Source organism: Triticum aestivum, chromosome 3B (assembly GCF_018294505.1).
Source record: "Triticum aestivum cultivar Chinese Spring chromosome 3B, IWGSC CS RefSeq v2.1, whole genome shotgun sequence".
In the NCBI taxonomy this organism is placed as follows: domain Eukaryota; kingdom Viridiplantae; phylum Streptophyta; class Magnoliopsida; order Poales; family Poaceae; genus Triticum; species Triticum aestivum.
In genome coordinates this window covers 750,835,527-750,846,944 of record NC_057801.1, presented here as the reverse complement: position 1 = coordinate 750,846,944, position 11,418 = coordinate 750,835,527, and the positions used below count along the sequence as shown (strand labels likewise).

Here is an 11,418-nt window from a genome sequence, read left to right as displayed (position 1 = left end):
AGTAAGCATGGCAAACAGTATTTCATTAAACATGGCAATCACATATCATGGCAACTGCATTGCATTCTATATGGCACCTACTGCCTTCGTGCTTTGCGCAAATAAGACTGTAACGCAACTGACTTACTTGTTAAAGATCTTGTTGGTGTATATCTTGCTCATTTGCCTCTCCATCGGTAAATACGTTAGCAATTTTGGTTGCTTCAGCGCGGTGTTCGCTTCTTGCTGTAGCTCAGGTCCCAGTATTTTTTGTTGCAAAGCTGTGTACTGCTTGGCAAATTGTAGCAATGAGTTGCCAGGGCTCACATACCGCTTCAAAACAGCATTGAACCCCTCGCTGCGCTGCGTAGTCTACAGAAATGGAAAGAAGCACTGCATGAAGTAGGCCGGCACCCAATACATTCGCTTCTCCCACAGGCTAGCAAGAGTCTTGTTGTCTTGTACTTGATATGTTTCAATCATGGCCATCCAGCTCCTTTCAAACTCATCCACTGTCAAGCTGTGGTCCACGCACAGCTCTAATGCCTTGTGCAGCTCTGGACGGTCAGCAAAGAACGGTCCTAGCGTCTCCTCAGCCTTTTTTATAATGTGCCACCTGCAGTGCCTGTGCACTGCCAACAGAAAGACCTCCTCTATGCATGCACGCATGCTAAAATCCTGGTATGTTATTATGTTCATCGGTGCAAGTCCATCCATTCACTTCAAGAAGGTCTTGAACAGCCAAACGTACCCATCCGTGTCTTTGTTCCGAACAAGCCTGCATCCGAACTGCAACGGCTGATTGTGGTTGTTTATTCCTGTGAATGGAGCGCACGGCATCTTGTACATATTAGTGAGATACATCGCATCGAATGAAATGCAATCTCAGAAATGTTTGTAGGCTCTTCTTGCAGCACCATCCACCCAATACATATTCCTGACACGGTCCTCATCGTCCAATCTTATCCTCTAGAAGAAATTTGGATCTTCCTTCGCTTTCTCGTCGAACTAGGCCATCGTGGCTTCTATGTCAGCCAACTTGCTCTCTCTACGGTATTTTGCCTTTAGGTTTGTGACGTCAGCTGGTATGTAGGGCATGCTACTCAGAGTGCCATTTTTGCTGTGGATGAGTGATAGTATCTGCACCATCCTTGATGGACCGACGTTACAATCATGTAGCAACTTTATGAATTTCTACTTGAGTGGGGTGAATCCTCTATGGGCGGTCAGAAACTTCACCAGGTTGAACTTCTTTATGAGTTGGTGGTTGTGCTCGTCAAAATATTCAGTGACCACCCACTGTGCTCTATCTACGTTTAGCTTACACCGGACAGGGCAGTCCGTCTTGAGAATGATTCCTCTCTTTCGTTCCGGAACGACAGGCGCAACACCTTTCCCCTTCTTGTTCCTTCGTGCCTTGTGGCACCTCATCTCACCTCTGTTGTACTCGTTTGTTTTCTTAATCTTCCTATGGTATTCGGTGTTGACCGCAAACCCATGGAACTTTGCATATGTCTGGTAGAATTCCTTTGCTTCTGCCAACGATCCAAATCTCTGCCCAACGTATGGTGGCTGAGGTACCATGATCTCTGATTGCCCACCATCTTCATCCCATTGCGCTTCGTCATCAGTTTCATGATTCACTTCAGTATCGGAGGCAGTTTGATCTACTTGAGTGTTACGAGTGCTTGTGTTCAAAGGGGTGCTTGTCGGCATTGCAAGAATGATTGCCATTTCTGACTCCGACTCGGTATTGTTTGCGGCATGATTGGTGGTTGTCTGGAGGACCGCATCTTCCGTGCGCTCAGAGCTCCCCGCATTAGATGCCCCTGCGCCACTGTTCACTGTAGTTGTAGGCCCTGTAATAGAAAAAACAGGGACAAGCGTAAGATCTTTTTCTTGAATGAAATGTTTATCGTAACGGAGTACATCAACTTCAAGTGATTTGGCATGACATCATTCAAACAAGCAAGCTGTTAGTCTGCATGTCGACATGCATGGCAACTGTAGTTGTCTAGTCATGGCAGCTACTGTCCAACAAACATGGCAACTACTGGTTTTTCAGTAGTTGCAGCAGTCATGCATTGCAACCAGCTCATTTTCAGTGTGAAAACTTGGATTCTATGTGCATGGCAGCTGTAGTCCTGCATACATGGCAAATACTGCCGCCAACACATGGCAAACTAGTGTGTTCTAGCATCAATTTTCTTTTATTCTAGTCTCGAGCTCACTGTGCAAATTTTTCATTTTACCTTGCTGTGCTGCATGTGCCCATCTTGTGTGGTCTGTAACACCAAATTTATGTGCTCTATCTGCATTGTGTGAAGCTTGCCATGAGACGTTTGCCGGGGTAGAAGCATCATAATAACCTGTAAGCATGGTATTAGATGGGTAATGCATGGCAACTGCAAGTTGTTCAGTCATGACAACTGCAGTTGTCTAGGGATGGCAACTGCAGTTGTCCAGGGATGGCAATTGCAGTTGTCCAAGGATGGCAACTGCAGTTGTTATGGGATGGCAACTGTAGTTGTCAACTACGCTCCTTCTGCTAATTCATCGTCCGCAACTTCACTTTTTATGGACTCACCTGTGTATGACGTCGATGGCAGGTACATGGGTGCCGCCTGATGCCACGTGCTGCACGAAGGCTCTGCATTTTTTCTCGACATAACTAGTGAGTCTTTTGCCATCCTTTGCAAGTTTATTTCTCATGTTCAGACCAGTATGTTTCATTTTCGTATGCATTACCTTGATTTGCCACATTAGCTACTTGAAGTTGGTTGCCCGTACATTTGTCAGTGTTAGCGCCCTGTCACTGAACTTGCCATGGTGCCCCTCTGAGTGTGTTTTGGTCATAAGAACCTGCAAAAAAATGACAGTGTAGGACATAAGTAGAATGTCATCTTCATCGTCGCGAACATGGCAAATGTTTTTTTTCTTTTGTTTTCATGCATCATACCAATGCCTGCGTACTGTTCTAGTAGTGGCAGCAACGGCCCTGCAGAAATGAGTTGACTGTATTCTGATGCATCCCAAGGGGGCGTTTCTGGCCTTTGAGAACCTAAAAGATCAGCGCCATCTCCGTGACTCATTCTTTTTCCGCGTCTCGTTTCTACCACTGTGCTATCAATCACTGTATTAACAAGAACGCATTAACAATCCACAAAAAATGTATCCTTGTGCTGCTTGCATGTAGAAGTTAACACGTCAGTGTTATCACATTTTCATGCGTAGGCAACCAGCATATCATGGCTAGTAGGACATGTACATCCACTATCTTTTCTAAAATCTGGGTGCTAGCTATCCGTTCGATTCGATGGCATCAGCCACTACAATAGGATGGCAAGCAATAAGTTGACATGGTGGCAGTTGACGATAATGATAGGTGGCAACTAACGTTAGACACCAGTGGTAATTAATTTTGACACCCCCCATTATTCTAAATTTCTCAATTTTCTCTACCTTTTTATGGATTCCTACACATCCATTCATTTACCAACTACGTGCATCAATCTACAGAGAACTTACGGTTATCTCTAACGTAGTACATGGCAGATCTAGTGTACTCTGCTTGGCAACTGTGAAGACACACAACCCATGTAGTGTATTACCCCCATAGGATGGATCTAGTTGCCAACCTCGTCGGTAATTTTACAATTTTCTGTGCCACGTAGAAGGATGAGAAGCAGTAGGGAGATCGGGAGATTCACCTGCTTTTAGCTAGTCTTCTTTGGAGGGTGTTGTTAGATTGGGGGTGGGCGGTGGGGGTGGGTGGGGAGGGTGGGGGTGTGGTTTGCGGTGGGAATGCCCTACGGATCTGCTCTGGTTGCCATGGCAACCAGAGAAGGCCGGCGATGGAGGTAGGGGTTCGGGAGGTGGGAGAGGATGGCGGCAGTCGGGATTCGGGAGGTGGGAGAAGAGGCTGGGACTGCTGGATCGTGCGGGCTGCTGGGTCCTCTGGCCCGCACGTCTGGGCAGGGTTGCCACACACCGGACGTGCGGGCCGCGCCTTTGCGCGCGCCAACGTGGTCGTGCGGGCTGGTTGTTGTCCATGCCACACGAGGCATGTGGCACAACTACCCGATACACCACACGTGTGGCAGTTATCGGGACCCATAATAAATGGAATTTTTGTTTAAAAAGACCACCTGCCGAGTTGAATTGTCAAAAAAGACCACCTCTAAAATAGATTGACAAAAAAGACAATCAACAGCGTGGCGGCAGGTGCGGCAGCCAACACGTGGCACCTGCCGCCACAGACGCCGGCGGCAGCCCCTGCCGCCACGGGCGCAGGCGGCTGCCCGGGCTTAACAGGTTTTCTCGCGTCACCTGCAACGGAACGGACCGCCACGCAGTGAGGCTGCAGCTACTGCTTCTGCGCGTGCACCGCGACAGGCCAGGTGGGCCATGCCGTCACGGCCAGAGGCGGCACCCAGTGCATAATGTAGCTTGTCGTGCGGTAGCTGCAGCTCGGACCCATTCAAATGCATATCAACTTGGAAAAACTAGTATTTGGGTTAACTTGGGTTAATGGATAGAGTCGTTTTCTTCCGGACGGCAGTTCATACGACTCGAGTCAGTCCGCCGTACTTACGCGGCTACACTAAACAATAGCCCAGCCCTATTAAACAAAGCGGCATGGCCACCTGGCCGTCGCGGCGCGCGCAGCCTCAGTAGCTGCCGCCTTGCTGCGTGGCGGCATGTCTCATCACTTCGGTCCATCCCGTTGCAGCTGACGCGCAGACGAGAAAACCTGTTAAGCCCGGGCTACCGCCCGCCCGTGGCGGCAGGGGCCGCCGCCGGCGTCTGTGGCGGCAGGTGCGGGCAGGTGCCATGTGTCGGCTGCCGCACCTGCCGCCACGCTGCTGCTGGTCCTTTTTGTCAATCTGTTTCAGAGACGGTCTTTTTTGGCAATTCAACTCGACAGGTAGTCTTTTTAGACAAAAATTCTAATAAATGATCAGAATGGTCTTGAGAGGAACTTGATAAAAACATACATAAAGAGGTTTGATACAACACAACACACAGAGAGAAAAGAGATAAAGTTCGCGTTATATACAGGTGGACCTTGCTACTGCCAGCACCTAATATACAGATCCGACTCTTCACTTTGGTCGCATAAATGCGCTCAGGCGCCTCTCAGAGGATGTTGATCACAATTATCATCTCCAGCTCTTTGCGGGACGCTGGTCTTGAAAGTAATCGCTCTATCTGTGCCAATCTCGAGGCATGTTCGGTCAAGATATAAACTCCTTCCATATCCATTCTGGAAGAATGTACGACTGTGGGTGTCTGTTTTATACTGAGCAATGATGTAGCTCCCTTGCCCCCAACGTAGTCCCACCAGCCCGTTATGTGGTAAATCCAGACTAGCAACCACTTTCTTGGGCATTTTTTAGATGTCCCCGTGTTAGTTGCGTCCGGAAAAAAAGAAAGAAAGAAAATGAGTCAGCCACTCCCGCTTTGCTACCTAATGCAGAATAAAAGTCTCAAACCTGAAGTGAAGATGAATACCGGAAATAAAAACCTAGCGCTGAACATTTTAATGTAGTCAGTTGTAAGTTTGTTCATTGGAAATCAAACTGTGTTCGTAAAATGTAGACTAATGGCATATAAGCTAACAATTCTGAACAATGAAAACATACCATCAAGTCATCAACTGCCAAATGATGTTTGTCGTGCTAAGACGATGAATAAAAGGAACGCCTATGTATCCCTGAACCCTGATGGAGTAGCAAGATGTCAAGAAACTTGCAAAGCTCATCATCCTCCAGGTCTATGGCTCCTGGTGAACACAAAAGCTTCCAAGGCATCGCCAAAAGGGCTGTTTAGGGCCAAATCGATATAGGCGAGGTTCACCTTGGGCACGGGCCCATCCAAGTTGCAGCGGACTAAATCGCAATCGCCCATGTTATAGTCCTACATGAAGCTGGCCCAAAAAACAAGTCGATGGCATTGTTGAACGTGAGCCCTGAGTTGCATGAAAAAGAAGAATTGGAACAAGATTCCGATTCGGTACAACCCCCTCACAAAACGTATAAAAGACAATATGAATTTTTCATAGATTGTACGTATTTTCATACATATGATGGGTTCGTATACATAGAACGTGTGTGTCCCGGGCGCATGCCCTTCGCCGACGCCCTGATGATAGCGCCCATCGTCATCCGGCTGGTGATCCAGTCTAGAGCGGTCACCGTTGTAGCCAGGGCCCGCACGTAGGGCGGTGGCCGGATGGGGCTCCACATCATTGGACTCTCCTGCCCTGCGGCCGTACACGAGCGCGGAGATTGGAAGCTATGGCGGGATTAATCCGCAGCGATCCTTCAGGGCTCATTTGGTTAAGGGGATCCTCTGGGGATCCCTGCCTCTTCCCTGGGTGGAGAACCCACATGTTGAATCAACCCCAGGAACCCCACCGCTGTATTTGGACGCCAATTAGATTGGGACACCCTGCCCCTTCCACGGCTTTTCCCCGGGAAGGACTTCCACGCCTCGAGAGGTAGGGGGAGGAAACCCCCGCTCGTTCCTGTGAAAAACTGCTGACGGGGCAGGAAGCAAGGTCCCCCGCCATCTTCAGCGGCTTTCAAAGAAACTAGAAGCATACGCGCGTCTTGTTGCGCCTGTTTTCTTTTCATCGGTGAGAGATTTACAGGTAATGGAACTGGTGTCAGTAATCTTGAGCTCAAGCATCTCAAAAGTTGTTCCATATATTCTCACAACAGTCATGAAGTGGTCTTGCTGCATAATTAGAGCGTGAAGCAGAAGCAATATTGAAGCTATTCCATATAATCTCACATCAGTTTTCAGGCTGCACTTCATGTCTTATGCATTCTTGTTCCTCCTTTTTACTGTGAAACTAAATATATAAAAGGATGAGTTTGTGGCAATTGCTGATTCTCGGCTCCTGTGCTGTCTAGATAAAGTAAACAGATGAAATTTACCGTTCTTGTCTTCACTTAGCATCCGGTTCCAACTCACTACAATGTGTATGCATGGTGTTGTATCACAATCCATGGCACTACAACAAACGGACGTATATGACGAACCCCAAGCTGGCAGTAAGCAAGAAGTGCTCTCTACTACAACATTATTGTCCTGTTGTATTCAGCCAACATTTTTGTCCTCATATGGAGTCCACGTCAGGAAGTTATATTGCTCTAACATAAAAAGGGGAAATTGACTCAGAATGGTTGTAATGATGATACCAAGCCTGAATTAAAGCCACCACTCATTTCCTAGCGCAAAAAGAAAAGAGGAACCTTGGACCAAACCTTGCACAGTCCATTTGAAATGAGGAAGAAATAAACAAACTATGGAAGTACCCGAAGAAAGCAGAGGCATGCTTAATTTTAGAATCAAAAACAGAAATACAACTAATTTCAAGTGAGTTTTAGATATCCATGTGTAAACTAATTTAAAAGTTAAACCAACCTCGTGTTAGTTTAGAAAATGCAACCATAATTTAGAGCCGCATCACTTTCATCTTGATAATACAACAATAGACCACTCATCAAAATCCAGAACAATAACATCACCTAAACTAACAAAGATCAAGATTAGGCTAATGTGGTAAGAGCCTAGGGGCTTTGGGATAGGTGACTGTAAAGAAGGTTTATGTGTATAGATGATGATGTCAAAAATACCAATCTTATGTCCATCTACATATGAAAATTAGCAGTCATCGCTAAGAATATTGTTGTGCATAAAGCAGCGCGTCATACATCAAGCATATTTCTTTTTTTCTCAAACCATTTGAACAATGATCTACCATACCCTAAAAGTATGCATGCAAGTACCAAGGAGTACAACAACAGAACAGCGTAAATACAAATGTTCCAAGTTTCCATCATGAGCACATAAGCATTTCTGAATGCCACCTCTACTCTTTGTTAACTAATATACCTATAGCTGGATTACATTGAACCTTTAACGCTGTTTTCATTTACTGAAAGCATTTCTGATCAAATTGCACATGCTTATGAAATAGCACAACTTACTTTTGTCATTTGCAGACTATATATAGCAATACAATTATAAGAAAAGATAGAGGACCTCCAACCACGAATTTGAACAGAAATTATTCTATTAGTAGCTAGGAACCAATACTACGGAGATCAAGAGGAACCCTTTTCAAGCAGTACTAAAATTAGAAGCTTTAAACTGGTTGTCCCATGATCCATAGCAATAAAAACATTGTCCAACAGCATATAAGCCTCAGCCCGAAATGAAAATTACTGAGATGTCACACATCACAATGTGAGAAGGAGATTAAAGAATCAAATATACATGCAGACCATCATTTTTCATGCTCACAAGTATTTATACTTGTAAAAAAATGAAGCTCTAAAAAAATGAAGTTATTCTTATGATCAGTAAGGCTCATCAATCATTATCATCATAGGTCTATAAGGACAACAAACTTTAAGTATATCTAGACTGCTATAACTCTATGGCAGCAGGAGGAGAAAAATGGATATAAGAAATGTATAGTTCTAATAGTAGGAAAAAGACTCTGCTTACAATAACTGGAAGTAACTGACTGAATCTTTATATAAGGGACGATTTTTTTTTTGTGTGTGTTCTGTTCATAATAACTGCGAAAAAAGTGAAGCTAGAAATCCTATATGAATATATCACAACACGACATGATATTGACTCAAATATCTTTTATGAATCATCAGAGCAATTTGACATTCCAACAATTGATGATGTTAGAAGGGACTTAGTTTCCACCACTTCCAAATGGTACGTCTATCCTGACTTCTGGACCAAACTCAAAAGATGAGGAACAATCTCACCATCAAGAATGGGACTCAGTAGCTAGAAGCTACAAAGATGTAATTTGATTATACACAAAGTAGTACAAAATGCTGCAACCCAGAAACTTAATTGTTACTGGTTCAGATTTGTTATATGTATAATGTGATCCAGACAAAAGCTGATAGCAGTTCTAAACTTCTAACATTTGCAAGTAAAAAAAACAATACACTGAAATTTCACTAAGCTTTACATAAAATTGTTTCCTGTGAACTAAGACAATACACCTTTTCCTCGCTGTAACAAACTCTAATAATCTCAGCTGCATGCCATATCTTAATTTCCTATTTCATTCACTGAAAATTTTAAAATATCATTACAGAATATCATGATGTGAAATTGTGAATGCTATCAACTCCGCGAGCAGTGCGAAAAGAGGGGCTTTGCACATACCATTTGGACGCAGGCGAGCTAGCTCCCAGAGTACCGAGCAACGACATCGGGTCCTGCCATGACCACGGGCTGCCTACCACGATAGAAGCTTCTCACTGGAGTTGAGCAGCCCGTCACACATCTTCTTGTGGGTCGAAGAATCCATCTGCATCGGCACGAGTGAGCACCACCGCAAGCTATAGCCTCCATCCCCGTTCAGGAGCGCCCAACCCTAGGGATGGCTCCTTCCACAGCCTCCAACGCCATGCCTCGACGACTCCTCGTCCCCAACCTTGCATATGGCGCCAACTTCGTCCACGGCCACCAACACTATGCCCGAGTCTCCGTCCGCCCAGGAAGGAGAGAGGACATGGGATGGAGAGAGAGAACGGCTGCCTCGGAGAGAAGGGATCGGGATGATTGGGGAAAAGACGACCACAGGATAGGCGGCTGGTGGTGCGTACGGAGAGGCGAGACGAACGGAGGGAGAGACTGAGGAAGAATCACGGATGAAGACCAGGAGAGAGGAGGAGAGATCGAGAAGGAGATTTTTTTGAGACAAAGATCGAGAAGGAGATGCTGCGGTAGATCGTGCGAGGCGAGGGGATAAGGCGGTGGGCCGTGGGCCGTGCGCTGACGTGCGGGGCTCATAAGGTAAAAAAAGACACCCGATCGCTCCCAGGCCGCGATTTCCTGGGAGCTTAGTAACTATAACGATCTCCCCCCACTTTTGATGGGGAATCCCATGTGCAGCCACCATCCAGGGCCCCGCGTCACTCTGTAGGGCCGACTCGGGCGGCGCCCTAATCTCGCGACCGGCGGCCCTCCCTTCCGCTCTGTTCTCCTCGCCGTCGCTAGAGGGGACCGGCAGCGAAGCCTTCTCGGCCCTGGAGGACGGCAGCGGCGAGGCACCCCTGCTCGGTTTCCTCCTCTTTCGCTCCTTCCCTCGTCCGGGCTCCGTCGCCGGCCGCTCCCTGCGGATTTGGCGAGCGGCGAGCCAGATCCGGTCGCCCCAGCGCCTAGCGGCTGGCGATCGCCTGGGTCTGGGTCACGCTTCTAGTTGAAGTGGCTTCAGCCCTCCCTGCGAATCTACGATTCGGTCCGCTGCTCCGGCGATCTTGCTGTCGGCGGCGACCGTCGTGGTGCTGGCTGCGACCGTCTTGGCCCTCCTCGTTGTGTGGCCCTTATGCTGTGGTGCACTCCTCCATCCTCCCAAGATCCAGCCCTGCCATGGCGCGGGGAGGTTCCCTCCGGCGCCTCGCAGTGTATCTTTGCTGACACTGCTCTGGCTATGGTGGTCTACGGAAATGTGGGGCTGCGGCAATGAGCTGGCCTTCTATTTGTGCGGTGCGGACCTCCGACGCTGCGATCCTCGGTTGGTGGTGGTGATCTAGATCTGATTGGCCAGATGGTTGTGACTGTAGATTGTTTGCAGCGACTTTGTATGGATCCACAATAGCGGAGGTCATCGAAAAGACTTCGGGAGTTTTTATCTCTTGATCCGGTGAATGACTTTCATTGGTGAGTTACAAATTATCGACGATGACTTGACGCAGAGGGATGTTTGTGGAGTGGCTACGGTCAAATTGTAGCTGCTGGGATTGCGAAAAAGCGGTGGCGACAATACATTCGTGACTTTGAGGTGGTGCTGCGAGCACCCGGTCTCGAGCTCCGGGGTGAAAGCCTAGGTCAGACCCGAGTGGTTATCCCTGGCGATGGCGATGTTTTTTTATGTCGTTACCTTGTTGGAGGCATTGCTCGATTATGTTCGGACAGTCTTTTCAGGGTGAAAACTTTGATTCCGGCCTCTGTGGTTGGATCCGGCAACGGCGGCGCTTGAGTGTCGCTTCCTCCCTGAAGGCGTTGTTGTTGAAGATCCTTGTCATCAATGTGGTGTCAATGGTTGGTGTGGATATGGTTTTGTTGTAGTTTTTCGATCGTTGATCTGATCGCTTTGGGATATTTTTTTCTTTTTTTTTCTTCCACGCCTACGTATAGCTTTTTGTCTTGGGACTTTGCTAGTTGTTGGTGTGTTTATATGTGTGTTGGGTTGGCTGTGTGCATCCTAATTATGCAGAGGCCGGATGTACGCTCATTGTATTGTATCCTCTTCATGCTTCATTTAAGCCAATAAAATTCATCCTTTATTGAAAAAAACCAAACAAGGCATGAATCTTTTTCCCCTTTTGGCGATGAGATGGTGGGCTTTGACTCTTTGACTCCACCGCGGCCCACCCTTTATTAATT

The 11,418-nt window shown here is 47.0% G+C and overlaps 1 long non-coding RNA gene across 1 annotated transcript; it reads right to left on the bottom strand.

Moving 5' to 3' along the window:
- Positions 1–6,017: 6,017 nt before the first annotated feature.
- Positions 6,018–9,778, bottom strand: LOC123066341 (uncharacterized). The gene is made up of 3 exons (XR_006431317.1): positions 9,193–9,778; positions 6,924–7,139; positions 6,018–6,838 (listed from the first exon to the last, which is right to left on the bottom strand). It is a non-coding gene; the product is annotated as an uncharacterized lncRNA (long non-coding RNA).
- Positions 9,779–11,418: the final 1,640 nt, after the last annotated feature.